The sequence below is a fragment of the Diabrotica virgifera genome, chromosome 7 (genome assembly GCF_917563875.1).
Source record: "Diabrotica virgifera virgifera chromosome 7, PGI_DIABVI_V3a".
Classification (NCBI taxonomy): domain Eukaryota; kingdom Metazoa; phylum Arthropoda; class Insecta; order Coleoptera; family Chrysomelidae; genus Diabrotica; species Diabrotica virgifera.
This window is the reverse complement of record NC_065449.1, coordinates 221,081,594-221,087,284: the sequence shown is the minus strand read 5'-3', so window position 1 is coordinate 221,087,284 and position 5,691 is coordinate 221,081,594. Positions and strand designations below refer to the sequence as shown.

The window sequence follows — 5,691 nt, the reverse complement described above, 5'->3', positions numbered from 1 at the left end:
CATAGTTCTACACCGTACGTCCATATAGGTTTGATGACTGTTTTATAAATCAGCAGTTTGTTCTCAATTGAGAGTCGAGATTTTCTACCTATAAGCCAATTAATTTCTTTCACTCTCAACTCAATTTGTTTCTTCTTCTTTAAAATGTGTTGTTTCCAGTTTAATTTAGAATCAAGATGAAGCCCCTGGTATTTGACGATGTTCTGTTGTGGTATGTTGACTTGATTAAGGCTAATATTTGGGCAATGGTCTTTCCTTAGTGTGAAAGTTATATGTGTTGACTTAGTTTCGTTAACTTTTATCTTCCATTTCTTTAACCACTGTCCAATTTGGTCTAGGTGTTCTTGAAGTTTTAATACTGCAGCTCTTGGATCCTCTTCAGTTGCAAATATTGCTGTGTCATCAGCGAAAGTTCCAATGGTGGTTTGTGGAGAGGTTGGTAAATCGGATGTGTACAGTACATAAAGAAGTGGACCCAATATACTACCTTGTGGGACTCGTGATTGAATTTTGTTACGGTTTGATAGTTCATCCTCCACTTTAGTTTCAAATTCTCTGTGATTTAGATATGATTTTAATAAGTCAAAGTATTTGTTGGGTAGGGATTTTTTGATTTTATAAAGTAATCCTGGGTGCCATACCTTATCAAATGCTTGGCTGATGTCCAGAAAGGCTGCTGTGCAATACTGTTTATTGTCCAAAGCTCTATTAATTACATTTGATATGCGATGGCATTGTTGCACTGTAGAATGACCTTGCCGGAATCCAAATTGGTGTTCTGGGATCCAGTTTTGGAATTCTAGGTCGCTCATAATTCTTTTAAGTAACAGCTTTTCAAGAAGTTTTGACATTATTGGCAGTAGACTTATTGGGCGGTATGATAAAACATCCGTTAAAGCTTTACCAGGTTTCGGTATCATAATTACTTGGGCAATTTTTAGTGATATAGGCCAATAATTAAGTCTTAAGATTGCATTTAATATGTACAATAACTTCATTATACCTTTTTTAGGAAGTTGTTTTAGCATTGTTGCTGTTATGAGATCAGTGCCTGGTGCCTTCTTTTCATTCAAATGATTAATTTCATCTTTGATCTCCTTCGGTGTAATTAAAGTTAGTCGCTCTCGTTGATTAATTGGTAAGGCTAGTTCCTGCTCTACTTCTTGTACTTGGTCATTGTCGTGTGGCTTGAAGACTTCAGTTAGATGTTCAGCAAATAAATCAGCTTTTTCTTTGTTGCTTTTTGCCCATGGTCCTGGTGGTAATGAGTTTTCCGAATTGGAGGTGAAGTATTTATTGGTTTATTTTTGTTTTTGATTGGTTTCCAGATAGAGTTATCTTGACGCGAAAGGTTTGATACATAGTTTTCAAATGAGTTGTTTCTCATCTGTTCTAGAGCTGTTTTTAAGTTTCTTGTTTTGTTATTATAAATTGTCCTGTCGTCTGGGCTGTGAGTTCTTTGCCAAATTGATCTAGCTTTTCGTTTTTCTGCTACTAGTCTTTTTATTTCAAGAGGAATGTTGGTTGAAAATTTTTTTGTCCAGGTTGAGGGGTAGACTGTTTGGCAGCATTTTGAAGTAAGTTGATTAGATTATTAGTTTCTGTTTCTATTTGTTCGGGAGTTTGCAATCTCACTAGTAGATTTACTTCCTGTTCTATGATTAGCCGGTATGTGTCACAGTTTGTTTTGAAGTTATGCAGTCGAGGTGTTGGTTTTTTGATTATCACCGTTGTGCTAATTGTGGCAATTATGGGACTATGATCTGATGATAAATCAAAACTTGGTACTACATCTGTATATGATTGAGATATTCCGTTTGTAATAAAGAAATTCAATAGGTCTGGTGTTTTATTTGGATCGGTTGGCCAATATGTCGGTGATCCCGTCGATAGGAATGAGTAGCTTTTATCCTGGATAACTTTTGCTAGCTCTCTGCCTTTGGTGGTTGTTAGGCGTGAAACCCATAGCGTATGTTTACAGTTGTAATCTCCACCTGCTATAAATTTTGGCCCTAGAGTTTCGAAAAAGGGTAGAAGATCTTCTTTTGTACGTCTATGCCTGGGCGGACAATAAATTGCTGTGACAGTTATATCATATGGAAGAGTTTGTATTTTTATCGATGTTGCTTGAATGTGATTTGTTTTGTATTTTAGCATTTCATAATGTTTTATAGTTTCTCTTATCAATATGGCTGAACCTCCGTGGGCTGTACCATCTGGGTGATTTGTGTAATATAATTTATACTTAGGTATCTTGAAGTAGGTTCTGTCTGTAAAATGGGTTTCACTTACTAGTAGTATGTCAATGAAATTTTGTTCCAGAAATAGTTTTATATCTTCTTTATGATTAGGAAGACCATTGGCATTCCATTGGGCAATTCTTATGAACTTAGACATTGTTAGTTTACTTTATTTACTAGCATGGAAATCATGTTGAGCACCATACTGTTTTGTTGCATTAGCTGGTTAAATAAATTTTTAAACTCTTCTAGAAATTTGGTAAGTATACTCGCTGTATCTTCGTTATTGTTCTGATTATTTGCTGCAGCTTGAGCGTAACTTTCATACTGATTCTGAATCCTGGGTTGTGTATATATTCTGGGTCGTGTATGTATTTGATTTATTGCTGGATTTAATACGTTTCCTCTGTTATGATACCTGTTATTAATATTATAAATTTTTTGGTAATGTTCACATCCTTTATAATTTGCGGGGTGATCCCCACCACATAATGCACATTTTGCTGGAGTTTCTCTAGTCTTCTTACAAGTTGTGGTATTGTGGGCTCCTCCGCATTTGACGCATACAAATGGTTTATTGCAATATGACTTGGAGTGACCGTACGATTGGCATCTCATGCATTGTATTATGCGATTTTTGGTTGTTCGGGGAGGTTCAATTTCAATAACTCTATTCTGTAGCCCCCTTAAGTTATAAATATCTTTGTTATTTGCTGCGGGTTCGAGATCCACGAAGAACAAATTAAGTGGCTCTTTAGTAATTCTATGTTGTGCATTTATTATATTTCGAACTTTATGACCCAGTTTTAGGAGTTCGTTTTTTATATCCTCGGTGTTAGTAGAGACAAGAATCTACAGGTCGAGCAAGTCTCGTAAATTTCACGATTGCGAGCCACGCTTCACGCAACCGTGTTTGCGTACTTGTGTTTCGAGTTGCGTGGTCGTGCGGAGTTATATTTACCAAATTTAAATATAATCGTTTCTACTGATTCATAATAATATATGTCAATATGGCTACTGGGTGTAAAAGATAAATGTTATTCTATCTGTTCTTAATGAGTTTTAGATAATTTTAGTTGTATTTCTTTGTAATTTTGTGTTGTACAAAGATTAATTTAACATTTTCTCTGGAAGTATTAATTTAGAAAGATAATATGCTTCAATGGTGTTGTGTTTTGAAGTGTGAAATGCAAAGTACCTAATTGTGATAAAGTCAAGATAAAGTTCACTTTTAAACTGAACTAAATAAGGTATCTGAGAGACAACAATGGTTAAATGCAATACAATGTACAGGTTTTACTAGCGAAATGAAAATTTTCCTGTCCTGTCTGCTGTAATCATTTTATATCTGGTAAGTTACAATTACAACAGTAACGATTTTTGAAGATGTTAACATTTTAATCTTATAGGAAAACCAGCCGACTTAATCGATAATAACAATCTCCAGATTGGGTTCCTTCAATAAATATGGGCTATAAACACAATGAAATAAGTTCCCCAAAATCTAAAATGGAGTGGTATCAAAGGAGAATTAAAGGAAAAAATATTCATATTGAAATTATTTATAAGGCACTGGACTGTCTTAAATTCTACAATAATACTAGGTGGGTAAATGATTTTAACATTTTTCATTAAGAGTAGATTAAGATTAAGTAGATTTTCATTCAGTAGATTTAAGACTTGTTTACACGGGTAGAGTAATGATGCAAGTACTTGATAGAGTAACTCTACCTGTAAAAATGCTCAGCACAGTAGAATAGCTGGTAGAGTGTATAGTTGGAGTTAAAGTAGAGTGACTAGCAACCTATGGCAAAGTAACTACTCTATGACCACCACTACTGCCAAAATGTCTACTCGGCTGCACACTCTACCCATGGAACACGCTCAATTATGGCAAAATAGAGTAGGTAGGAGAGTCCATGGGGCGCTGTCATTCTGGCTGGAATTGTGTTTTGTGTAAATAGTGAAAATGAAGTTCACCGAAGATGAAACTTTAAAACTTGTAGAGCTATAATACGGCGAATACCAGTGTTTATGGAATTTAGGTAGTGTATACTACAGAAATAAAAGTTTGCAGCAAGCTGCGCAGGATGAAATCGTCGAAAGAATGGCAAAGGGGGCTTTGGAGTAAACGAGCTTAAGCAAAAAATTAAGAATTTAAGGTGCACTTATAATCAAGAGTGTTTAAAAATACAAAAATCGGTTTCACTATACTAGCATCAGTACTATACTTGTACTCTCCTCATGTGAATGGTATCAAGCCATTTTTGGTAGAGTACTACCTCTACTCTACTCTCCTCAAAACTCTACCCATGTAAACAAGTCTTTAGAAACAGTGGAAAATGAGGTAGCTAGTAGAGTAGTAGTAGAGTAAAATATACTGGTTTAGCAAATTACAATGTTTTAAGTTAATACAGTAGCGATCAACAGGTAGCCAAAACGTGTTCCTGTAATTTTGAATATTTTTTCGAAGTATTTGGCACACGTATTCGTAAAATAATAAAGAATGGCGGTACAGAGCCCAATTTTAAAAATATATTAATATGTGGAAATTACTCTGTAATTATACAATATTTAAAAAACGAGCCTGTACCGCCATTAAGAAGAACAAAAAAATACACTTTCTTCAAATAAACTTTTTTATCCGATGCCTAGATTTTGTGTAATTTTGGAACTACTAATGAAATAAAAAATTTTAGTAGTTCCAAAATAACACAAAATCGGATAAAAAAGTTGTATTTGAAGAAAGTGTATTTTTTGTTCTTCTTAATGGCGGTACAAGTTCGTTTTTTTATATTGTATTTAATTACAGAGTAATTTCCACATATTAATATATTTTTCAAATTGGGCTCTGTACCGCCATTCTTTATTATATTAAGAATATGTGTGCCAAATATCTCGAAAAAATATTCAAAATTACAGCCGCAATCTTGGAACACATTTTCGCTACCTGTTGATCGATACTGTTTCCTCTTAAGATAGTTTTAATAGTTATTTATGATATAAGTATTAAAAGTACAATTTTAAGACGCGCATGTGAAAGTTAACTTGAAAAAATAATTTTATTAATGTTTTGACTTCCACATCAGATGTCATTGTCAAAATACAAAATATTCATTATTATTAGGTTTATTCTAGCAAACAGTCAAACTAGTCAAAAACCGTCAGCAAACAGTTGGTCAGTAAAAGAACATAATACAGTCACCAGTGCGATCCCCTCTACTCGCGCTGGTCCACTATTCGCTGATGGTTTCAAACTGTTTGAAACTGATGCTAGAACAAACCTATTATTATTATGCATATCATTATCTGTAAATAATATTTCTTCTGATTGTTAATTGTAAAGGATAGAAAAATTACCATTTATTTTATTTTTTTTTAGAATCATCTGAGAGAAGTGGTCTACAAAAAACCATTAAGGAAACGGAATATGTGGCTACGAAAGGCAAAA

At 34.0% G+C, this 5,691-nt stretch overlaps 1 long non-coding RNA gene across 1 annotated transcript; it reads left to right on the top strand.

The window, feature by feature from the left end:
* Window positions 1-3,089: 3,089 nt before the first annotated feature.
* On the top strand, window positions 3,090-4,357 carry LOC126887695 (uncharacterized). The gene is made up of 2 exons (XR_007699145.1): window positions 3,090-3,591; window positions 3,650-4,357. It is a non-coding gene; the product is annotated as an uncharacterized LOC126887695 (long non-coding RNA).
* Window positions 4,358-5,691: the final 1,334 nt, after the last annotated feature.